This window comes from Halictus rubicundus, chromosome 4 (genome assembly GCF_050948215.1).
Source record: "Halictus rubicundus isolate RS-2024b chromosome 4, iyHalRubi1_principal, whole genome shotgun sequence".
NCBI lineage: Eukaryota > Metazoa > Arthropoda > Insecta > Hymenoptera > Halictidae > Halictus > Halictus rubicundus.
The window spans coordinates 20,725,076-20,751,606 of NC_135152.1; the positions used below are offsets into that span (position 1 = coordinate 20,725,076).

Below are 26,531 nucleotides of genomic sequence, written 5' to 3' on the forward strand. Positions count from 1 at the left end.
AAATGTAAGCGAGCACTACCGTACTCGCCGAACGTTCGAGCGCGATCAGGATTCAGGAGGTTTGTTTCCTGTACGCATTGCGGCGTTGGGAGCCGGAATACGAGCACCGGTTTATCGCACCTCGAAGAGACAGGTCTCCAGGGTGTGCGAAGAAAAAAAAAATATGCCTCCTTCGGCAACCCCCGAGAGTTGCGCGAGCTCGAGTATCAGATTCGAAGAATTTCAGCAGGACGACTGCAGTGCGGAGTTCGTGACTTTTCGAATGGGGTATTTAAAGTGATTAGAATTGATCTTATCGCTTTTCTCGAGGCTACCGGAATCCGAGGTTCTCAAACGCGGAGTTTAGAGCCTGGGAACTTGCCGTTGACGGAATTGTTTACGAAAACAATTCGCCGCACTGATTTCTCTTTTTACTTGGACTCTTTGTTTTCTCCAGGCGCGGATCTTTCAGCGCAAACAACTATATGTATATATAATCGTCGCACGGCCAAGATTCTTTGGTAAACTGAAACCTGTCGAGGTTATTGTTTTTCCGGGGTCTTCGTGGCTTCGATTTGATCGGTCTTCGTGGTCCTCAACCAAGTCGTAAGTCTGTCAGTCGTTCTCGGTTTGCGTTGAGTTATGAATAGTAATTTCTGGTTTCACAGTGGTTGGTGATAAGCACTTAAGGCTGATGTGACTTTTAAATACAGTTGTTTAACGTGTTAAGCGTCTTAATGGTTCCTGGGGGCCATTAAGAGCGGACAGTTTTAAATCGCTGGGTGCTTTACCGTAGAAATAGGGTCCAACGGACTCTACCCTTCATTTGTACTTCGACTAACAAATGCAGGCTGTATCGCATAAAGCTGCTCGAATTAGCAGACACAATTTATTCAAGCTATCGTTGCGTTAACTACCGAATCTGTGCGATGAATACTTACCATTACCATTTTTCTCTTCTTCTAATCCAGCACTGAAAAATCATGGAAGCCAATTTCCACGATACTGTTTCGAGAAAAAACGTGTTAAAACTTTGCGATATTTTGCAGTGTTTCGAACGGTGTGCCACATCGTGGAAGCCGCTGTAACTCTATCTGGTCTAAGAAATTTGACTTTGAGAACAATTTGTATTTATTACCTTTCCAACGAAAAATGTTGTGCTCGTAAGCGATCAAACTTTCTTCAGTGCACGTCAGTTCTTTAAACGTGCTGTCGCGACAAATTTTCAAAAAAGTTTCTCGCGTTTATTTATTTGACGTTTTTTTCAGGAACATGACGCAACTTCGACTCGAAGTTTCACGACATCCGCTTTCGCGTTTCATGGCCGCTCATCGCCTTACGGTTACATCTGATAACTTCTCGAAATTATTCAATGGGACGAAGTTTTGATTTCAATTTCGCCGGCTGAACCGCGAACCACATTTCCGCGTTTTGTCTACTTATTAGAACTTCCCGCCCCTCCTCCCCCACCTTTCCTCTCGTCTCGTCACTGCTCGAGGCGGCCTCGAAGTACCGCGCGACGAATAAATCCGTATAATCCCGGAATGATTTTCCAGGCTACGGCATAATTCGCCGTCGGGTATCTCCGGATCGAGATTGTAAGCGATAACGTTGCACGGTTCTCAGACGCGTCGGATAGCCGATGCTTTATGACCGAGGCCGTTTTTATTTCTGAGTTACGACCGGAGTGCAACCTGACTCATTTATGAGGCCGGAGAGCGTCTCGGAAAGATGTCTGACCGTCTAGTCGCACAACCACCGACAGGAAATCGATTTCATCTTACCGGCCCCTTAAATATCTTTCCATTTCTTCGGCTGCTTCGAACACGCCCCTTAAATCAGGCTCGTTAACGAGCTGCGAACAACAAAATTTGTCCTCAAATCACAGAAGCAAAATTACAAAACCTTGTAAAAATTTGTAAACTGCACGCAAAGGTGAAGAATACCGTCTGTAATACAAATTACAGTGTTTACTCTATATATGTCCTTTGTGCCTGGCCGATAAAAGTCCCAGAACTATCCCCACTGCTAGATTGTAGAATAATATCTCCTGGCCGATATATGTCAGTGGCTAGACCCGTGTTTTGGACATATATCGAGTAAACACTGTATTCGTTTATTTTCCCAGTTTATAATTGCATCAATTTCGTAGGTTATTGGCGACTATTCTACCAATTGTTTCTACGCTAAAATGTGAGACTAAAATTTAGTCAATTTTATATAAGATATCCGAAATTTATATCGTTTATAAATGAAATAATTGTAACTGGGTGTCCTTAGGTTTGGTCCACATTTGAAAAAGTTATTTTGATCTAAAGGGCGTTAGGTGAGGCATATTTTAGGGAGTCCACGGTTGAAATTTTTTAAACAAAGTATTCCGAACATTCTAAAACGTAATTTTCTAGTGGTCAAGTAAAGTGATTAGCTGTCGGTAAGATGGATGTTGATTTCGAAGAAGCAGGTCCAAAATTATGGAAGAAATAATTGATATGAAATTGTGGCGGTAGAAAATTAATTCGAAGCTGGATTTCCGCTGGCGGCGCGTGTGAACACATTACGTATTGAATTGCGGCATCGTCCGTTTTCGAATTGTTTTTCTGACGCGCGACGAGACACGTTGAATTGTGTTAACGATGATTGATAGAGAAATCGACAGTGCGTATTTAGCAATTTACATTCCATTATTCGCTTTTTCCGTTACTTTGCGTCGCAACGTGCTGCTAAGCTTCCGGCGCTGTTATTATTTGCGATGCTTTTAACGAAAATATATTCGTCGAAACGTCTGCCGCTAAATACGATGCAGACGGACGAGAAACTTCGATTTTGCTAATTTGTTCGGAGTGCGTTTAAGAAATTTGAATACAGGCGTTCAATGGGAGAATCGAGACTGGCATAGTAACATTAAACAATGCGATCGAATGCGATTCTCGTGTATAAATTAAGAGTGTTCCAGCAAGCGTGGCTGTCGTAGTTCCTTTTAAAATTAATGTTGTAACCGCTTCGATAAAAGCACATACATAATTATGTCTTACGTCCACGAAACGCCGAACGACCATAAAAGTTTATGTCCCTTACGGTGCGCTGGAAATTAGTACCACGTCACACAACACCTGGGGTACCTACTCTGACACGGCTATTAAAAAATCAATTAACGGCATCTAACGCAGCGTTAGAGTTCGAAATATTGTAAACGCTCATCCTGCAATCTACAAAATAAGCTCGAATATTCCTCCCGGCACGAAATAGTAGAAAATTATGCGTTTAACAATTAGGACACACGTATTCCCAATTTTACGCGAAAATGGACGAACAATTAGTAAGAAAAGAATTTTCTTGACAACTTTTGAGTTGTCACTATGAAGATATTGCAGGGCAACTCCTTAACCGATTATAATCTTTTCATTGATTTATATTTATAATTTGATTGGTATAAAACAGTTACATTTTGAATAAACGTTGGAAAAACCACGCTCGAATCATTTTCACGAGCGTCACTCTTCCCATTCGTGAACTTAATTAACAAAATACTAGTCAAATGTGTTCACAAACAGTTTTCCACTTCACCTGAAAACTATACTTTTCGAGTTACGTCACCTTCGCATCGTAATTGGCAAGCAACAATTTTTGGACCTCGGTTAAGACGTGTGAAATTGATTCTTCCCGATGGAAAGGGCAAATCGATTTGTAAACGTAATATTGATCCGCTTAATGACACATAAACACCAATTTACATATCGTAGTGTAACGTTTATTCATAAAACGAGCTCATGAATATGTAATCCGGAACGGTCGAGTCCCACGTTAAATGTAAGCTCGCCCCGTGACACCAATTAATTTTCCTCGCACGGTTAGGTCCCCGCGCCGCGAAAAAGGGTCGCGGTATCGATAATATCAGCGGGATATCTGCGGGTTCGCGTTTCCGTTCGTTCATAAAATCTCGCAGGTTTCGGCCCGTGAGGTTCGGATGAACACCGGGGGCAGGGGTTCAAGTTCGCATATAAACCTTTTCCGGCGATTACGTCTTCCTATTCGGCGATACCTGAAATCTATGCTAATTCGCGGGGGATAAAATATTTGGTTTGCTCGTGGCATGCAGCGAGTCCGCCATTTCGAACTCCGCTTACAACAGTGGCTTGATTTATGCTTCGCGCCCGACTCGGGACAAATCCGCGTATTCCGCCTGTGCTCGGTGCCATTTTCTGAATCGCTCTGGCCTACCCGGTCGTTCGATCGCTGCTGATCAAGATCGATCCCGTTGCCGCTCCTTTGAATCGAAAATCTATAGAGACTGGAAGAAGAGTAAATAAATTAATAGGCTTTTGTGTGTGGACGACTATGAAAGGAAGCTTGGATATCTTTTTTCAAATAATAATTGCAACAGAAATTACCGAATTATGTTACTTGGCCGCGAATCATTGTTTGAAATGGCAAAATTATTTGGCCACGAATCGTCGATTTTTGAAATGTAAAATAATCGCTGGTGGGTGATCTATCGGTGTGGATCCCTGGTTTTGCTCGCCTTTTTGGCAACGAAACTGCCGATAATGCTGCCAAAGAAGCCTGTGATTTAACATTTTGAGGTGAAATCGATAAATGATTCTCACAAAAACAATGTTGCACGGCTAGACGTTAATACGGTGGGCAAATGACCAATCAACACCCGTTTCAATACGCGAAGATTTATAAAGAGCAATTTGCAATTCCTTGAAATGGGGGATTCCTCAGGTGATTTGAAGTAACCTTTTCCTTTGCGAAAATATTCTCCGCGGCTTCCTTCAGGAGATATTAACGAAAAACACGGACCAATCAGGGCGCGACGAAAGCAGAGGGGGCCGGCACGGAGGCGGGTCCCGCTGAGCGTGACGTTCGCATTGGCCGAGCAGGGGACCGTCCACTGTAGCCGCGCTCTGATTGGTCCGCGTTTTTCGTTAATAACTCTTTAACGAAGCGGCGGAGAAGATTTTCTCAAAGGAAAAAGTTTCTTGAAATGACCTCCAGAATTATTTTCTTCCAGGAAATACAACATTTTGAGAGACCCTGTATAATTATAAGATAACAATTAATTGGGACTATTAGACTGCGGAGTGTAAGCATGTATGATAGAAATGAGTAGAGAAAATACGAACCGATAGAAAGATTAATAGAATTAACGAATATCGATACATTTTGCATAACAATCGCAGTAGCTTACCTCGTCGATACAGGAATTGACTCACTGGTGATTTGATTACCAGGAGACAGAAGAGTTATTGCCATTATTAAGCGAATGTTGACGCAGACGTGGAAGCGTTTAGACACAGGGAATATTAATGGCAAAGGAAGAAGGCTTTCCGGTGGCTTTTTTACGGGGAACAGTTAGAAAAGAGTTGAACGAGGGTTGCTTTCGACTTCGTTGAGTTGAACCCCGCCTTGGGTCAACCTCCGACCCCTCGCCGTCTGCGTCGCTACCTCTACGAATCGCTGTATTCATTATTCGGGCGCTAAATCGTTTGTGAATAATGCCCGCCATGAATCTTTTCTCGGCTGGCGGCGCTTGCTGCCAGGATACCTGTACAGCAGTTAGTCCTTACGGTCGCAGGATCGTCAAGAGCACACGGACCAGGACTACGCCGAGAAGTATCATTTTCAGCGAGTGTTGTCCCGGCGATTCTTTTTTCGAACCTTTTTGAAACAGATACCTCACGTTTCGACACGCAAAAATAACGATGCGTGTATGGTATACGGGGAGGAATAACACGGCCGGAAACAATGTAACGGCGGATTCCAAGCTGTAAATTTCAGTTTGCACAATGAAAAAGAATAGCTCAAAAAATACAGAGGAAAAATCGGCAGCTTCTCTGGATGGTCGAATAATTCTAGAAATATGGAAGAAGAATTTAGTTTCATTCCTTGTGCTCATCGGAGGACTGCGGATTTCATGTATTTGTGACAGAGATGAGTAGAAAGTTGCGAAAAAATAATTTTGTCCAGCTAGCGCCAAGAGTAATCGAAATACAGTGACTTCTCGATATATGTCAACAACTCTTGCCAGCGTCGTGTATCGTGCAGGAGACATACTCGAGCCGTGTTATGTTTACACTTCTCGGCGTACGAGACCTTTTGACCTTCGCAGCGCCTCATGGGTATATTCCGAGGTAGTGGGGGTGGTTCCGCGACGTTTATCCTCCAGGCTTTGGCGACATGTATAATAAGTTCATCCTTTCGTTCTTTAATTTATCTTGAGGAAATAATAACCAAACTGAGTTTCACTGTAAACACAAGATTAAAGTTTTTTTTTATTCGCTATTTACAATTATTTACATTATTTATATTGGTTACATTCTTACCTGTAAACACAAGAAACGACATTAAAAGCTATTATTCCACAAAGATTTATGTAAGAAAGTGACACTTCACTCAGACAATCCTAATCAATTAGATTTTGTAATGCGCGTCGCTTTTCTCCCTTTTGTCTCTACTCTTATCAACTGTCAACCCGCCATCTTGTTCTACAGACATGCGCAATACATATCTAATTCAAAATGAGTTTTGAAAGGAATACGATAAATTTACATAACCTCTATCGCATTTCTTTTACACATATGTAGAGAAAGCAGAGTCCCGGGACAGTCTCGTCAATAAAAGTAAAACCGCAAATCGATCGTCCAGAGGAAGAGGAACGATGTCCCGTAGAAGTCGCATGATTACGTCCGCGGAGAATCGAGAAGTTTCGCTTGCCTCAGGTAAGTGCGTGAAACTGACTCCGAACAGCCGGGAGCCCCATTGTCGGCCGGGGTTCTTTGTAGCCGGGCACAAAAGCCGACCGGATAAAGTACTCGATACAATTGGTCCGCACAATCCAAATCAAGAGCGAGACGTAAGAATTATCGCGAGTCCCGTCGACCGCCGCAGGCTCGATTGTTTTCGTGCATTCCTTTTGTTCTCGCGACTCCTGGCCGGCCGAAAAGACGTTCGACTTTCCCGGACGCAGTTTGTTCCGGCACTTTGTCAGCCGCGACTATTATCCTTGACAGCCACGGAATCCTGGTGACCTGGCCCGTGAATTGTTGCTGGACGCGGTCCGTGTTAGCCGAAAAGTTAGCTTTGCTGTTTTAAAGAAACAATTTTTTGGCGGAAACAATTTTTAACACTAGGTTTACGGAGCATTAAAACTCAGTATTTTACATTACTTTATAAAAATAAGAAGAATGTGTCTGTCCAAGTTTTCAGCCATTTTTTAAATAATATATACCTAAGGAACGAAGTTTGTTGAGTAATTCCATGTAGATGGATCTTCACAATCTCAATAATCGTAAATTAAAAATATTAGAACCCGTCATTTTAACACACTAACAAGGAACTTCACCCAACTGTCGATCACTGATTTTGCTGACACTTCGGACATTTATAGTCCAGCCAAAAATATTTGGTAGTCTTTTTGGGAGGCCTCAAAGCGAGGTCCATAAGTCGGAAACTAGCAGAGATAGAAAAAAAATGATAATTGAAAATACCTTGGGTCTCACTGACACGATGAAAACGAAATTTGAGTGAGATCATAGGTCCTGTCACGCTGATACCAATTTTTTTACCAGGTTCAACCATTTTCATTGTGACACAGTCGAACAAATCAAATTTGATTGGGATTTTTATATAAACTCGAACGTTCTAGTTTCTGTTCTATTAATTAAATTACTTTGATTTCGGGCGAATGTTTGGGGTTGATATTCGGCACTCTGATCGATTTCACCGACGTCGCTGTCGCTTTTCATTTATTATTAGTTATTAAATACGACGTATACGGCGATTTATTGTCCGCTGGAAATTAGGTCTAAATTAAAGATCCATCTTAAAAATGACGTCTTCTTCGACAATATCTACTACTTGTTAAATCGTTTTGTGTTACACAGATCCATTACTAACTTTGTTGTATTTTATATTTAATTATAAATCGTTTAAAATATATTGTTTAATTAACAAAAACCAACTAAAAGTTGTAAAAAATTCATAATTATTCATAGTTTATGCAACTGTAAACATATTAATCGATAAATATAGAAAAATAGGCGATTTAGAATTTTGTCCAGCTAAAAAGGCAATTCGTCACACTGTGCGGCGGGGGGAGAAATGCTTTGTTATAGTCTTTACGATGTTTCATGAGAAAATTGGTCGAAAGTTCTGGACGGAATGCGAGGGGTATCGGGCGGTCTCGTTAAGTTCGCATTCCTCGACCGGAAGTGAATATTATTCGTTGATTGCGGGGGATGACGTAAGGGTGGAACGGCCCCGCGAGCGGAATATAAAATATTCCGAGAGATTCGGGGCCCGGCGACGATGCTCGCTCGACAGATTGAAAACAAGTAAAGCACGAGGCGGAATAATTCTGTGCCGTTCGCGTTCCTTGTTTCGTTACAGTTCCCTGGAAGCGAAAGCGGAGACACGGAACGCGGAAACGACCCAAAACGACGGAACAAAAACGGCAGGGAAACAGTTCGTTCCGAAACTAAGGGCTGTAATGCACGAATATTAAAAATTTTTCCGTCGCACGGATGCGACGGGGCGCGCCGAAAAGCGCAACATTAAATTAAAAACCAGTTTTCCTGAAGGAGGTCTTTTCGCCCGGTGCAAGTCGTTTCGTTCACTTTTGAAAAAGTTCTTCCACTTTGAAGGATGTTTCGCTGACTGTGCTCTACTCTAAAAGACCTGTAGAACTGTATGCTTTAAGACGCTAGCACGATAACGCACGGACCCAAAACACCATCGACTCTCAACTCGGAATGGTTTCGAAAACAGACGTTTCGCAAATAGGAATTTCTTTTCTACGATCAGTTTTAGTACCAGACAGCAGTTGCTCGTTTAGAGCATTTTATAGCACGTGCTTAAGTGTGTTTGATTATGTCCAACTCCTGGGACCGCTTGCTCTTTATATTACCGACGCTCGACAGTAACGAGGATGATTACTTAACCCTGGATAACAAAGCTGTCCTAAAGACGACGAACATTTGAATCTTGTGACATCGCATCGATAAATTCTGTATTGTAAAATTAAATTCTGTAAAATCTGAATGAATAAATTCAGTACCGAACGCAACCATTAGATTTCACTCGTTCCGTTCCACTGGAAGGTAAAGAGTATTTTCGTTGCTAAATACAAAAGCGCTCGATTATGAAATAAAGAAGTACTATTATAGGCTTTGACGGAGGAAAGTATGGTTGACCGAGGAGAAGCTGGAGGAAGGTTATAGAATGAAATGTTCAATAAGCCAGGTTTGAAACATTTCTAATATCATCTGCAGGTGCCGCTGGATGGCGTACTTTATCTTTTATCGGAATAATTTGATCGACAACGTGACCGGAATGCGATACGTGTATCGGCGGTTGCGCGTGGGACGATGATCAGAAAACGAACCACAAATTCTGAAACTGTAGATCTACGAGCTTTCCTATCTGGCAGATACTTCGGTCATAAATTCGTGAGAAACAGGGCGCAGCTATATCGCGCTGATACCGGCGGAAGGCATCCACCTAAAGACTCGCGTCACTGATCTCCTAAGCCCTTCAGGCTGCTACATCCGTCTAGTCCTTCCATCCAACTGTTCCCCTCTGTTTCGTTTCTGCGTGTCCAGCGCACCTGCTTCTCGCGTAATCTAATTATTCTACTTCGGCAGGAGATCCACAAAAGTCTCGGAAAAGCGATTCCTGTAACCGGAACTAAAAGTTAACAGTCGTCCCGATTCTTTCAGATGCTGAAATTTGCTCGAACATTATTACTGGAAAAAACGCCGAAAAAAGTGGTTTTTATTTTTTCCTATGACCCACCAATCGCAGGAATTTGAACAAAATTGAGCATAATACTTGGGACAATATCTTATTGCTAAATTAAATCTGTTGTTGTCACTCTTCGATTTCCATATGAAATCTGCATTTTTTCGATTTTTACAGCCAGAGTTTGCAACGGAAAAATCTGGAAACGACTCAAAGTATGTGGTATGGTGTCCGAAATGTGTCAGATTTTTTTCAGAATTTTAAGTTGTCATTAAATGGGGAAAATGGGCGAAAAACTGGATTTTCGTTTTTCCTCTTTAACTACCCTTACAGATGAGCTATAGGGCTAAAACTTGGCTGAAAGGTATCTTGTTTGGTAGGCTATCGAATGGCGCAAATTGGAATAAAATCCCTTCCGGGGCAGATTTGACCCCCAAAACCGGCTATAGCCTTTTCAAAAAATGCTGTAATATAAAATTCTACAGAATCTAGTACGATTTTTATTTATTCCAGATCTACAAAGGTCACTACCACTGAAAATTAGATTTTATATGTTTCCACTTTCCTAAAATTACAAAAATTGAAAATTGCATGCACATCCGCAGTCTAAATATTACAGAGTGAAAGTAATCCATCAATCTGGAAAGAAAACTGTTCTGTCACCCTTCAGTATCAGGTGTACAATGAATCATAATTGGCTTATTCTTTTGCAAAGTAATCGCTACAGTTGCACGTTGTTGCACCCGGTTGTCGAGTTGTCACCAGCTTCTCGCTATTCTAATAAATAACTGAAAATAGGAAAAACGAAATAAAGTAGAAGTATAACTTCCTTCAATAGGAACTTCATTTTCCCTCAACTTCGATTCGAAGGACCAGGAACCACAGTTATTCCGTTATAAGATGATGGCTCGGTACCGTCTTTCGTCGTATTTCGGATCAGGGTGCCCATTTGGCCCGACTTTGTTCTTGACTGGAAAATTCACAAAAATCGCAAAAATACACCATGCAGTATTAAACATTCCCACGTTAAGAGGAACATCGTCCAGACTTTGCACCCAGTTCCCTCAAATTTCCCTCAATACAAAAATAAAAACCACTTCCCCCTCTCCAAAATTGTAGAAGCGTACATTCAGGCTGGTTGTGCGCGCAAGGGACAAACAACGGATTGAAATCGGCGCAACAACGACGAGGGGAATTGGCTCTCATTTATCATTGAAAATGTTCGCACCTGAGCTGTTCGAGAAACTGAACGATCCCCGCGCATATTTCACCGGTCCTATTTTTTCGTTTCACCCCGAAGATTTCCCACTTAGCAGTGGTTGATCGCGTGCCAGGAAGATGGAAATTACGTGCTTGCGACATCCGTCATACAATGCGATTGGCTGGGACAAAGAATGCGGCGACCCAGAGTCCTTTCATTCCAACTTCCTTCCCGGACGGTCTCCCCCTTCCAGGATTTCCCTCGGTTTAATCTGTGCGCAACAAGGATCCCGGCGCATGTCAGCGACGAAACCAGAGGAAGAAAAAAGGAAGAAAAAAGAAGAATATGGCAATGCGGTTTTCGCGGCGCGTTCTTATACGTCGAATACCAGCGTCTTGCGGTTTACTTTTCGCAATGTACGGCTCTGGCCACTTGGCACCGTTAATCGCGCTCGCGCGTATATATTCCCCGGCTTCGAACAATCCTCGATTAACTATACTGCGTGGCATTGTCGGGCCGCTGCCAACTGTCAAAGCCAGCAGCCTCCTCGGTTTACATGCCAGCGCGAGAAATCGCTAGACCCTTAGAAAATCCAGGCACACATTTCTGAGGTGTATTCTGTTGGTACGATCTTCCGGAACACCCTCTTCAAGTTTTATTCGGAAACTGCCGGATTTACAGCACCCGGAAGTGCAGTTGTACGGCGTGAGTGCTAGCAGGTAATTGAAACTGCAAATTACGTTCTCCATGTTTTGTCGGGGTGGATGGACTCGAAAGCATTTGTGATATTTATTATGAGAACCTAATATCCGCGGACCCAATATTTCGCGTTCGCCTCTTCTCTTCGGCTACTCTTCAGCATCGATTACCTGTCCCGGCTCGACATCTGCATTACTTACGTAACCCGCGCGTCGACTTTTGCCAGTGGTTCAAAGCTTGTCTTCATTTATTTTATGGTTGCTTTAACATCTATCGAATGAATGTTCCTAGAAGAACACGATTTCGTATGTCACCGCGTGCGAGGAGGACATTTATTGTCTGTCTTAAAACATCGAAGGAACAAGGAAACTTTTAGAACACTACAGAGTGTAAACTGGCGAAGTATACTTTGATTTTCATGTTATTTGCACTTTGTGAAAAATTCGGATCGTTTGTCTGATCGCTGCACCGAACAGAACGTTATTTATATAACAATTCAATTAACACAGTGCACTGTTTAAGGTAGAACGCCGGTCGGCAGGGTTTTTACCTTCATTTCGTATTTAAACGTCCAATTCTACTTTTCGGTAGAATTCGTTCCAACGTCAATCAATGTCGCGTATGTTTTTTTTTACACACGATGTGTGATCAATGTGTGGTAGTAAATGAACGGATTATTCATCGGTGATACGAAAAACTCGAAAATGGGCATAGCAGTTTTTTGTAAATGAATAACGCGACGACCGAAAAATCAATCTCCACCGGAAAAATATGTAACTCGACAAGTATTGCTTAGTAAAAACTTATGTGTGCTCGACAAATTACTGCTAAAAATCGGACATTTCGTATGCAAAAATCTAGATTTTCTCGCAACTTTTCGGTCTCCATTGTTACGTCCCAGGTAGGACTGTTTAGGCAGGTAGGATTGTTTAAATAACTTGTATTCTTATTTTCAAAAAACAACAAAATTATTGATTTATTGAAAATTAGGTGCTGGAATCAGATATTTTAAATATGATTTTACAAATAGAGATTATATGTAGTTAGCGCATAAACTAGATAGCTTACAAATATTTCGCTTTATAACAATAATATTATTTTTACCGATTTGTTGGGTTTAAGGATCGCTTCGCTAGTAGTGGACGCCGCAAGTCCACAAGTCGCAGATTCCGCAAATCGCAATTCACCACTTATTATAACTTAACTGAATCTTCACTGAACCTTCACTGAGCTTTATTAAAACTGACGTAGCAAATCTAATCGAACAAAATTCTATAACGGACTGGTCTGGACCGAACTCTACGACAGAATGATTTATCTTTGAAGTATTGGTTCCCTTTTATAGGATGGACAGTCCATTGTTTCAATAGGATGTTGATTTAATCCTCGAATTTTTCTATCTAATGTGCGTCACTCTTACCATGGGATCAGTGTGCCTTCTTGGAACTTAGTGTAACTGAACACCCTTTCTGTTTATTTTTCAGGGTGATACCCCGATCTTTGCTGTGTCTCTCGCAGGAGGATAAATTGAAATTGTTTTGTTCGCCATCCAACTTCCTGGAATTTTAACGCCTATCTTAATCCTATTTATTTTCTTCTCCTCGCGCGACATTACTGGGTTCCAACAATAGTGTATAATAATTCTTAAATCTGAAGTTTTATTTGTCTCATTCATCAGCGGTCGAACCACCGGACGTGACACCATGTTGACAGAAGCTATCATTCTTCACGAGCAAAATTCCGAAGCCAATTTTTGAGTCGCTCTTTGATCCTTTCGCGTGAAAGGATCGAGAGGCACATCATTGTCTCGGCACCTCTCCTCGATAGTTGGGCGCTTAAAAAAAGGGAAAAAGAAGAGAAAAGAAAAACAAAACGACGTCCACCGCATTTTCCGGTCTTCTCGGCCGCCTTCTAACCGCTTTTCCGAGGCCCCAATCCCCCAGTCTCGTTCCCGTTTCGTAGCATCTCGTTTCACGCGATCCTGCCCGGCCCGGCCCGCACCTGCACGGTGTATTTCAGCTCTGCCGGTCCGCGGACCTCTTCAGGGTGGATGGTTCTATCTAATCTGGAGTGCGGATCGATGGGGAGGACGGGTCTTTGCCGGGGCGGGCCTCGGAGTCCGGCTCTCGAGGATTTCATTCAAAGATCTCGACGACCCCGACCACGCCGGGGTTTGAAGCGTTGCACGAAAGCTACCGGGGAATGGGCGACACGAGTGCAACGTCGAAAAGGATTCGAATGCGTCTTGTCGGATAAGACCGGCGCGGCGGTTCTTCGAGCTCTCGCAGCCGCGCCGTTCGAGATTCGTCAGACGTCCAACGGTCCCCGGGTATTTGCCGAATCTGGCCGAGATTCAATTTCGTCGAGCTCGTTCCGCGCAAAAGTAACGCCCTATCCGAGAGGGTTGAACAATTAGGGTGCGGAGGATCTCTTCTTTCTTCCGGAGACAGCGCCCGGGTGTCGATATTTGATTATTTGTGACGTCGTCTGCGGGGCAACGTTCCGCGCAGCGAGACGCGTTCCCGAGTAAAGCGAATTTGAAAGTTCGTCTGTTCATGACGCACCGATTCTACTGACTGCATACGCGACCAGCTGATTGCCTCAGCCGCTTCAATGACTTTTCGGGAGTGAAATTTCTTGAGTATGGTTGAGTATGGTAACGAGCGCAAGAACGGGGATTTCGAGGGAAGAAACAGGAAAGTTGTCAAAGGGTTAATGAGCCACAAAACAAATACCAGTATCGTTGTGTCTTCCAATTCCTGACGAAGCTGCGATGCTCGCGGAACGTTAGGAAAACAACTTGGGAAAGCCTCAACAATAAAAACTTTATTATACAATGCAAGCCTGAAACTTCTCATTAGCATAAAACTCATAGATTCTTAAGGGTCCGGTCTTCGTAGATAAGGTAGAGTGACTACATTACCGACAAAAAATGGTTTCACGTGCCTCAAGTTTTCGTCCTTGTATAAGAATATTTTGTCGTTGGTGAAGGGCTCGTTCGAAAGAGGAAGGTTCAATCTAGCGCGCGCTGGTCGGGAGCTGCCGCGATTATGCGGATATTTGGTAATATAAGCGTTCGAAGTAGGCCAAAAATTGACGATGCGCGTGTCGTGGAATCCGGGCATTTTTCTGCCATTGGATGAGTTTTCTGGATGAAATCGAGAGCAGCGCGCTCTAGAAAATATCTCCAGCTACAAATTGAGCTAGATTTTGTCTCGATTCTCTGCGAAATAAAGCCGAAAAACTTGAGGCACGTTTCTGGCGTCAGAATTATACCAGACTAAGCGATCTTAAAAACCACCTAAATGAAATTTTTCGGAAACAGGTATTTGACAAAATTAAAAGGAATTATATACAAAAATATGATAATGAAGGAGCGGATTTTGAGTGGCACAAATTTCCAAGTCCAGTAGATCGTCAAATTCAAACTTCAATTTCTAGAATCAGAATTGGGCACTCAGAAATAACCCATTCATTTTTGTTAAATAAGAAAGAAAATACGATCTGCGATATATGTAAAGTACCAATTCACATAAATCACCTAATAATAGAATGCAAAAAATATGAGAATGAAGGGAAAAATGCAAAGTTGCCTAGATCCTTACCCATTCTGTTAAGTTCTAAGGAGTATATCGCTGGTCTTGCCAAGTATATCAAGGATACAAATATGTATAATATATTGTAAGAAAATGTACCGTGTTGCTAATGACCTTTGATGTTGAAGCAACGTTAAACAATTAAATAACAAAAAAAATGTGACAAGTTTAGTCATTAAGACCTGTCGGATCAAGACCAAGACGGATCTTAAGTCTGTGTCCGAAGGCTGTGAATGGAAATTATTAATTAAAAACTCACGTGACTATCCCTCGTGGCCCTTAACAATCGCAAAAATCAGCTGATTTTAGTGTTCTAAGTAGACCAGCAGCTTGCTTCAATTTGGCAGAGTCTCGAGTAAGACTTTCCGGGAGCACGACGAGGACAAGAGAAGGGATTTCGAGGGAAGAAATCGGGGAAGAACAGAGCGAGATTATCAATGGAACGGGAGGGACGTGTCGGGCAAAATGCGGGACGGATCGGGAGTCGGGTTTGACGCCCGGACAACCCGCTTCGGCTGAGAAAACGTCGGTGCGCGATCGAGCGATCCCATCTTTCGGATTTCTGATGCAGAAATTTCATCGAGCCGGAGAAAAAAAACCTCGGCGAGCGGCAAGGCGCGTCGAGTAAAGGGCGTGAAAGGTCAATAATAGAAGGGAACTGTATCGGCCCAGATGAGAAGCGTTTCCGGAAACGTTGAAAAATTCAGGACGGTCGGGGATGTAATTTCAGAGAAATTTTCCGCGAGTCGCGTACGAACGAGCCCGTGGACGATTTTATTTTCGATGCTGCCAGATAGCTGGGCAACGAAGGTCAACGCGAGGGTCAGACAAATACGGTGAACTCTCGATATATGTCAACAAAACGGGTCATGTATCGTCCAGGAGACGTACCCGAGCCGTGTTATGTTTAGACTCCTCGGCGTCCGAGGCATCTCGAGTGGGTATAATCCCGGGACGTTTATCATCTAGACCTTCGCGACATATACGGAGAAATCACTGTATTAATTGTACGTTGCGTCTTACAGTCCGATTCGAGTCATGGATTTTTCATCCTTCCCTGACAAACTCCTTGAGAATTGTTGATTTTCAATCGACAAACAGTGAACCAGTCGCAGGAGTTTCACGCAGATTACCGAAGCTCGATTCTTGTGACTTTTTTCGTTGGTCGATGATTTCCTGCGAGAAGAAATAAAAATCGCAAGAAGGAGTAATTTTTAAGCGAGCGTTCGGCGGCGTCGCTCCGCGGCATCGATTTATCGGGTTTTCGTACTTCGAAATCAAATTTGACGGAAATGGATGGAATTAGGAGATAAAAAAGATCGACCGAGAGTGGGGAGAGGTGGACAGGCGAGACGGAGGGGCCAGCATCAATTTATGAGACGCCAATCGTTTAAAATCCTGCGGGTGCAGCCTCAGCACCACTTGCCAGCCATTTCTAACGTTATGGCGTGTCTATATTTTATCGCGGGGCTCTGTCTGTTGAGTAGCAAACCTTTACGGCTTATGTGCACGTACCCGAAATCTATATACGTGGCTGTATGTAAATAGGAAAATGATATTCGTATTTATATACATGTACAGTGAATTCTCCATGTATGTCAACGACACGAGACATACCCGTGTTATGTTTACACTTCTCGGCGTCAGAGGCCTCTCGAGCTTCGTGACGCCTCACGGTAGTGGGGATAATTCCCGGACGTTTATCATCCAGGCCTTGGCGACATGTATAGCGAAATCACTGTATTCATATACAGCGACGTGATTGAATATCCAGGCGTTTGTAATCCAAAGTGTTCCTGGCGGAAAAAAGGGGGCCACAGAAAATTTTTTTTCGTTCGCACTCCAAAAATATCAATATTGTCATGGCTGTGTGGTCCGGTAAAATTTTACAATAAAGTTCTCTAGTAAATATACAAACTTGTCAAGTGTCTCACAATTTAGCAATCACAACCGAACACGGAGTCATGGAATAAGGACAACCGGATGAGCATAGTAACAGATTTAAAATTCCAAGGGAAATGAATATTCCAGAATAATGAAGAGGATACAGATTAAACTCTCGGTGCACCACAAAGGTGCACACCGCTCATTGTGACCGCGCACGGATCAGCGGACGTGAGCCGAACATTTTTTCCGTGAACTATCGTTTTAACAGCCGACGCGAGTCGTCGAGGCGCGACCATAATAACGGCGATCAAACGGGCAACGCAATGCGGAAAACTTCGGAAGCTTCGCATGTAGGTCAGCGGGGGCATTCTTTCCCGGGAAAGCTCTGGCATCCGACTCCGTCACTCATGAATAACTTGCCCGGTTTTATGCCTAAACTCCAGCTGCGATGAAACTCGTGTTTCGTCACCGAGCTCGCTCGCGCGACAATAAACCCACCGGCGGAATAATCTCGGAAAATTCGAGTGTCTTGAAAAGTTTCGCCGTTTCGGTAAACGATCGCGACGAGCAGGGTCGTTCGGATCCGAGCCGGTCAACTTCCGATCGCCGGGTCGCGACCGAGAGGGTGGTAGTCGCTCGACGCTGATTCTAAGGGCAAAGTTCGCCTGTGCTCACGACGCTGTACTTTTTCTTCTTGACCTCCGGTAAATACCTTTTTTTTCCAGGCTCGGTTGTGCATTCGAATCGCATTTATTCGGTCAATCGCTGTCGATCACGATCGGCATCGTCGAGGACGTTTGCGGCATTTAGCGGAGTTGTTTAGGACTCTTTCGGGCAATCAGGACTCTTGGAGTTCAGAGGAGAGTCGGTTAGGACTTCTACAGTCAGTCGGGGCACTTGTAGTTCACGGAGGAATCGCTCAGGGCCGTTTCACTCGGTTAAAGTGTCGATCAGTATTCTCGTAGCTCGGGTCAAAGTCGTTCGCTCTTCCAATCGATCGTAAACATCTCTCAGATCATCACAAAATACAGTAGAATAGTCGCCGATAACCTATGAAGCTGATACGACTGGGAGAAAACATGAATACAGTGTTTACTCGATACATGTCCAAAACACGGGTCTAGCCACCGACATGTTTCGTCCAGGGGGTACTATTTTTCGATCCACGCGACCTTATACTCCTCGACGAGGTCTCTCGGGGTCCTTGGCACCTCGCTGGGTATACCCCGCGGTAGTGGGGATAATTCCGCGACGTTTATCCTCCAGGCCTTGGCGACATATATAGAGAAATCACTTGTACCTTCTTAGGTTTCAGGTTTTTTTGTTGTATTAACACTAGGTTTACGGAGCACTAAAAGTGAGTATTTTACATTACTTTATAAAAATAAAAAGAATGTGTCTATTCAAGTTTGTAGCCATTTTTAAAATAATATATACCTAAAGAAATCAATTTGTTGAGTAATTCCACGTAGATGGATCTTCACAATCTCAATAACCATAAATTAAAAATATTAGATCCCGTCATTTTGACGGGTCCCATGAACCTAGTGTTAATGCAATTTGTTTGACTTCTCATTTCGTTTGCTATTACAATGTAATTTCATAAGCACACTTTGATCAAACAAAAATAGTGTGTTTCCCCAAGCATTTCCCCGACGCGATTTCATCGACGCCGAATTCCGCTGACGGTGTGTGCCGATCGAGGTCTTGAGATCACCGGGCATCCTTTCATCGACACCAAGTTTAGATCGCCGACGATCATTTCGTCCGACCGGTGAACGGTAACATCGTCGACGAGACTCGGGATCGATGAAAACATTCTAGACGAAATGATTGTCGGCGAGCAAAGGGTCTTGTCGACAGCTCGCGCAGCATCCTGGGCCGAGGAATCGGAGCTGGATCGTGCTCGCGGCACAGATCCAGCCCCGAAACTTTGTAATTTTAACGTCGGTAGGTGGGCGGGAGCGGTTTCCCGGTGGACACACGTGTAACGAAACTTAAGGTCCCACTTTTCTGGGCGCGACGACGTCAAGGGAATTTGCCGGGCGGCGACTTGCCACGCGGGGCATACGAATTCCACGGTTTATAAAAAATTCATGCCGGCCTTTTAGAAAAGTTCGTGCCGGGAATAAGGGGAGCTGTTCGCACGCGCGGACGTAGAAACGCGCGAAAAAATGTATTCGGTCCGCCCTCCTTTTATTGCGTGGCTGTGCTCCTCGGGCGCGCGACCCGGCCCCCATCGTTTTCGCGAGAAGTTTTCTTAAAATTTCGCCGAGGTAATTGGCGGGAGTAGACTATCTCTTTCTCTCTCTCTCCCTCTCTCTCCTGGCTCGGAGTTCGGCCGGGGAAAACTCGAGAGAGTCGCTGTGGAAATCGGTCCTCTCGCGCCGCCATTAATCGTTCGGACCGCATTATCGGCGATTCGCGATAGCACCGTGTTTCGCGAAATTATCCCTCGCCTGTCCACGTGTTAATCAGTTTCGCCGATAGCTCGCGGCGCGCTGCGTCGCGACGCCGTTCGATAAGCTTCTAATGACACCTCTATCCGACGTAACAGCGTGTAATGGCCCCGGTCCATTACGGCCGATTGTTTTTTTCCCCCTGCCCACCTGTCCCGTTGCTACGCCCCCCGTTCACCGCGTTTTCTCGCGCGTCCCGAAAGATTCGGATGCGTGCTCCGCCGAGAAGGTTTCTGCTGCTGCGCGCTTTTTCGGCCATGATTAAAAGTGTTCGGCGGCGATTAAGACACGGAGAATCCTCGGATTCTCAATGGCGCTTTTAACGCGCCCAGAGAGCCAGCTGAAAGGCGCGAAACCCGCCTCGTTCGAGCTACCTCTTGCATCGAGACTTTCAGTCTTTCAACTCTCTCGACGCTAATAGATCATACGCGATCCACAGGGATTTCGAAAATACCTGTCAAACGTATTCTTCGTTTAAGCTAATGTCAGCTGTGGAAACAGATTCTTCCTGGTTTTTGAAAACATCGTTAACACTAAACCTGCCAAGCAAAAATAGTGTTTGGTAAATGTTACCTTATAAAAACAGCAACAATAAATTTATTGTGAACGTCCGTAATTTACAATATAAACGGATGCCTGGACAAAGTAATTTATTCCATAATTTCCATAAATGAATATTTATAATTTCTACAATTGCAAAATATAAAACCGGTGTCATTTGATCGTGGTAGATTTAGTGTTAAAAGACATTTACAAGGAATATTTGCTATGTTTTTTGCCGACTTTCTCAGAAGAAAATCGACAAATAAGCTGAAGCAGTAGAATTTCTTTTATTCAAACAGGTCGTGAGGTCGTTGGGATAACCGACGAGTTCGGATAGTGGAGGTTCACTAACTACTCCTTCTTCCACTCCTGAAACGGCCTTTTATTTCGTCGTTCATGTTTATAAGATTGGGCAGTGTATTCATAATTGATACTTACCAAGTAGTAGCTTTTAACTAAGCCTTAACATTTAACATTCTTTGAGCTGATTTTTAGTACTTGCAATTTTTGAAAAGAATATGGAAATGATTCTATCATTCTTGTGTATATACTGCGTACGTTTTGTATACTGATACCACCTAAAAGCATAACTGAAATCGCAAACATGTCTGCTGTGTTCCAATGTCTGATCAATGATTGGTTATTACTACTTGATTTCCAGCGAGTGTCGGTAGCCATGATCCCCCTAACGTTGCTTTCACGATGATTTTTGTTGAGCTATAAATTTAAACACACCTAAAGAACCTTGAACTCCTAGATTTCAAGAAAACATGAAAATTATACACTACAATAAAAAAACAAATTAGAATTGAATTGTATTGCATTACAGTATGATGTAGTACAATATTTTCTCAACTGAGCGATACAGAAAAACGATGAAATAATATGAAATGATACGTAACTGATACATAACTTATTAAAAAAAAAATAGTTTAGCAATAAATGATGTGGCTCTTATATTTCGCAATGATTGCAGACAATTTTTAATTCACACAAAGATCCATATAGTCTATCTTTCGCAACTGGAAGTTCATCTTCTCATTTATGACCAGCAATTTCGGGAAGTTTGTGTGGATTCGCGCATTCTCTTTCGCCGAAAGTCAACGTGGACGAATAACCCGGCGTGATAATGCTTAGTGGAGAGAAAACGTATCGGAGAATAATGTGGTCGTGTTTGTCGAAGGAGTCGAGCGAGCGATCCAACAGGAGCCGCGCCCACGAGCAACTCGCGGATTCGCTTTATCACACCTAGCTGAATCCCCTCTTGGGAAGATTCGGCTAGATTCCTGCAAAGAGATAAATAAGTTTGCGACCTGAATCCCAGAAGGGAAGGAGATCTCCTCGCAGCTGGATAAACCTGAAGTAAACCAGTCACGTTTATTACAAACCTCTGCTCCTCCGCCCACTGATTTCTTTCGGTGTTGCTTGTTTTACCCAGTTCGCCCTCCTATTGCTCGCATTCTCGTTTGCATTCTTTTGACGGATTTCCAACGCATCGTGAATGTGTGCAAAAGCTGTTTAAGGAATTGTATTCAACACTAGAATTAAATAGGATATATTTTTCATTTAGAACTTTTTAATAAAATCTTCACAAAACTATTCAAGGTGATGATCCTGACAAAAGGAACCACCGAAATTAGGGGTGCTTCCTATGTTTGGTTCTAATTCTAGTTTCCATTTTAATGTAGACAATCTGATTTACTGAAACAAGAAATAACAATTGTATCTCAATCATTTGTGGCCCGACCTAATAAATAAAATAAATGATGGTTCCCCCGGGAATTCTTATCATATTTTCATTTCGCCCGGCGTCTTCATTCTGCACGGGATCAGTTGCAAAGTTACTATGTTATCGCTCGGCGCTGTTATTGTCGGCTGACGTACCCAATAAATCGTAATCGGGACAAGGCTGTGCGTTGCGCGTGCTCGCACAGCTTTCACAGCTTCGCGAAGACCCAGATTCCGGGGGGAATCTTTTCGCTGCTTCGCGATACACCGATAAACAACCGCGCCCATTGTTTATTCGCGAGGCGCAACACTTAGGACACACGCGTGTCCAATGCGATTAAGCTTGTCTCGCTCCTCTGTCCCGGTAAATATGTAAATTAGTAGTTTCGACAAATATTTGGAGGAATAATAGTACGCGTTGTTCAGGGCCGGAAGCCTCAGTTAGTTGTTCAGGGATTAATAATCCCATTAAACGCGACTCTGCAAAAGCTGCTCCGACATCAAAGTTGGTCAGCGAAGTCGGCCGGATAGATTTTCGGGCGAAGTCCTTCAAGATAACGAAGTTTCTGCCGCGAGAAGTTTACTCGTCTGTCTGGGCCATCATCTATCAGCATTTGGCCACTTATGGTTTCTCTAAAAACTTTTAAACGTGAAAAGTGCTAGAATATCTTTACTTTTCAAATATATTACTAGAATATTGCCTAAACCTGGGATTAGGTACGTGCAAGCTGATTTTATCTTGTCTCTTCTTTTATAATACAGTCATTTCTCTATATGTGTCGCCAAGACCTGGATGATAAATGTCACGGAATGGACGTTAATCATAGGACAGCATGTTCCTGTGATCAAAAGGGCGAAGAATTGCTAAAACATAATTTTCTCGTCTATTTAGTCAATAAACGTCATATACGGTATAAGACTTCACAAGCGTTGGAGTTAATACTTTAAACCGGCAGGAAAATATCACAGTTTAAAGTGGTTTCGCGATTGATTGACTGAAAAGGCGGATTCAATCCGTACGGTTGATAGTAATCATAAAGAGCTCCCGATTAGACTGCAGCGAGTAATCAAATAATAATTACGGACAGCGGCGCGCGCGCGCGTGCGTCGGGGGTATGATCGTCTTATAAATATACATAAAACGGAAGACTCGCGCCGCAGGACACCGACGCAAGAAGCTAATAGCGTATTCTGTGTTATGATATGTTCCCTTTTCGAATCCCGAACACGGAGTAGCCACGCCACCAGAATAGAGTCCGGGCCAGACTCTTGGCCCGAGGGCTGCCAGTGATTTCGTATCCAGGACGAAAGTTAAACGCGATCCGGCGATACACAGACGCATCCGAAATCCGAGCACCACCTGGCCCTATTGAAACTTTCCCTTTGACGCGCGCTTGCCATCTGCATAATTCGCGATCATTAGTCTTATCAAAAGATATTAAACCTTTTCGGTGAGCCACGAGCCCTTTCGGTGATGCGAACGCACCCCTGAACCGCATCCAGATGGAACAATCTTGGATGGGACCTGCTGCTTCAGGATGAGCAAGATGTCTTCAGGTAACCTAGATGACAATCGTCGTCCCTGTCGAGGAGCTAACTTTGGTTCTTATCGCACCGTATCGTTGAATATTTCTCTAGATATTGTTACCTGTTTTAATGTGTCTCACCTGGATCATTATTCGCGCGGTACGGAAAACGCGGATTTCTCTTCGATCCCATCCAGATAAAAATTTTTGTCTTCTCTATCTAGAGCCAAAGGAATTTTATTTCCAAAATCTCGCTGTATCGTCGAACACTTGGTTTTGGCATTGAACACACATTTCAATAATGGAGAATTCTTTATGTGACAGTAAATGTGCATTAAATCTACAAAGAATTGTTTAAAAAGACTGTGTACATTTATCACCACATGTACGCGCGTACAGTTTTCTAAAAACAATTCTTTAATCACGTTACGCGGTGGTCCAGCGTATCAACGGTTCGGATAATCGAGGTTTCACTAAATCGCGCATTAAACGGACAAACACGATCCGAATAGTATCGTGCTGGGGCTCGTTTTAATCAGCAAGGCGCCACGGATACGTTGCCAAGAATTTCACGAAAACAAACAATTTTTCTAGACGTGCATAAATGTGCGTAATGGCTACTTGGAGAAGTCCCCGCAACCATTCACGATTAGACAATGTATAACAAAGAGAAAGAGGTTGACAAGACCGAGACCATAGAATATTTATCGAGATACAGGAGGTGGATCGATGAATTTTCAATCGAAGTAGTCGACGGTAATATTCGATTTGACTTTCAGATTCGGTTGAAGTGTTTGGTTGCCGGCGCTCGACGTCGAAACGAGCCGGCCCCCGATTAAAACGGTGTAGCCGTTTTCCCAAGGTTTTATGCCTTTCGGCGGATTGTTTTTCCTTTTTACGAGGTCCGGGCGCGGCGCGGCCGCTCGGAAAGCATTGTATTGCCGGTAGAATTACCGTCTGTTAACCGGTGTGCTCGAGAGTTCTAGAGACAAGCAAAGCTCTCGAGGCGCAAAGTGGCGAACCGTCGAGTCTCTTCAAACTCCATCTAGCAGGGAACGACGCTGCTTTCATCGGTTCAGAGCTCGCCTAAAGTCGCCGAACCTTTTCGCCTTGCTATCGCGTCAGTCCGGTCGGGTCGTTTCCGGGTACACTGTCATTCTCGCGCAACGTTACGACGAGTTGCCAACGGTGTTTCTCTAGAAACAGAAAGAGAGAGAGAGAGAGAGAGAGAGACAAAGTGCGCATTTACTTACGGCCCTGGCAACCGGCGCACTTTCGCCGCCGAAAGAAAACGGATTCGAAACGATTGCGATACCGTGGGGAAGCGAAAATTGTTGTTGAACCCCGTACCTATCTGCTCTGACGGCCAAATTTTCTCGACCCGAACACCGGGCGAAACGTTCCCGGAAAATCCACTGGTCTTCCGGCTGCCAATACGTCTTTTATTTATACAGACAGCGGAATTCTGTCGGTTTGTATATCTCTTGCCGCTCCATATGATTCGGCGTAACGCGAGACATCTGCAAGTGCGATAAAAGCGCAGAAGAAGCTTCAGATATCGTTGGTTTCCCTTTTCGATACGAGTGTCTGACCATCGAGTGCCTTTTCTACTTGCGGCGGACAATTCCGCTCGGTCTCGGAATATGTATTAATCATTCACCTTATTCTCATGGGAACTTTCGAATTTTCTATGGAACACTGTATAGCTACCTTCACTAAGTTCGTTAGGAACGTCTAATAAAACTACAGTATTATTGTTGTTTTTAAGAGTCTTCCTTTAAAGAATTATAACAGCTGTTGTGCTTCCATCGATTACACTATTTTGAGATTACTACTTTCTTACAAATATTTATGGAGTTTCATCGTCGATATTTACGAACATCTTGATGCGATATAAATTAGAAGAAAATGTACGCAAAAAAATCTAACCCTCTCGAATATGTACTCATGCTATAAGCAGATTGCAAATGTTTTATCGTACTTTTAGAAGACGGTTCGCAGTTTACTGATAAATTTATAAACTGGAAGAAGGACTGTTTCGTTTAACCAGCTGTTTTTGACGAGTATACTGGTCACGAAGAAATGGCAATATTTTTTACGACTCAATCTAGGTACACATTTTTCAAAGAGATCGAAAAAGTTAACTGGTTGAAAGGTCCGTGTTTTATACTGCCGCAATACCTTGTTGCCGTAACACTATACCGTGGCAAGAAAGTTTAGTTTTCGGATGTCTGATGCAAGAGGCATGAAACGAGCAGGATTACAGTAATTAATACAACGCGAGCAGAAGGTGTATTCCTTGGGGAGTGTGCCTGCTTTTCTTCGACGGTACGCAGCCGTTCTACGCGTTCAAGGTTGTTACGTTTGCTTTGTTCGCTGAAACCACATCGTTCCAAAAGTTATTGTTGATTTAATGACCCCATCAGCTCGCTGCGCCATTTGTTTCTCCCGATTCTCGCGATCCGCTGCAAACGTACTGTAATTATTCCCGGTGGGCATGGGATTCATGGACGCGTCAGGGGCGAGGGAGGCTCGCCTGCGCTATTACGCCCTATTTTCAGGGCTTTGGTGTAGCGACCGATTCCAGCCTCTGTCTAATACCCGTGATGAACACGTTTATCGTTACGGAATCCGCCGATACGATTCCGTAAACGATACTCGGGGATTTCTAACCGAAGCGCGAACCTCCCGGAATTTTTCAAAAAACGATAGCCCTTCAGCCGAGAAAACAAAACGAAATTAAGCACGCTGGCTAGAGAGACGTTAGTTCTCTTTTCTAATATTTAAATGAAAACTGATATCACGAAGCGCGAACCTCCCAGAATTTTTCAAAAAACGATAGCCCTTTAGCCGAGAAAACAAAACGAAATTAAGCACGCTGGCTCTCTAGACGTTAGTTCTCTCTTCTAATATTTAAATGAAAATTGATATCACGGTTCGTTCGCGATTTTCTAATTTACGTCCGAAGAATTTTATTCCGTTACATTCTACTGAAAAACGCTGTCCTCGGGTGAAGCGAACTCTATGAAAATGATTTTAAATGAAATAAATAGAATGAATTTGATAGAAACGGAGTCGTTAAAAATAGTAAATTATTTAAAGCAATGTTGCTGTGTTCCATCGTTTTGTCGTATAACTACCTCCCATCTGTCTATTCGTCGGCGTACGCAAA

General features: G+C 43.4%; 2 protein-coding genes across 18 annotated transcripts in view; one reads left to right on the top strand and one right to left on the bottom strand.

The window, feature by feature from the left end:
* LOC143353803 (uncharacterized) overlaps positions 1 to 17,368 on the bottom strand; it is a 59,998-nt gene extending 42,630 nt beyond the window's left edge. Inside the window, exon 1 of the mRNA XM_076787411.1 lies at positions 17,358 to 17,368. The gene's annotated coding sequence lies outside the window, so the exon portion shown is untranslated. The remainder of the gene's footprint in view (positions 1 to 17,357) is intronic.
* Dlg1 (MAGUK family member discs large 1) overlaps positions 1 to 26,531 on the top strand; it is a 797,939-nt gene that overhangs the window by 40,791 nt on the left and 730,617 nt on the right. The window lies entirely within an intron of this gene.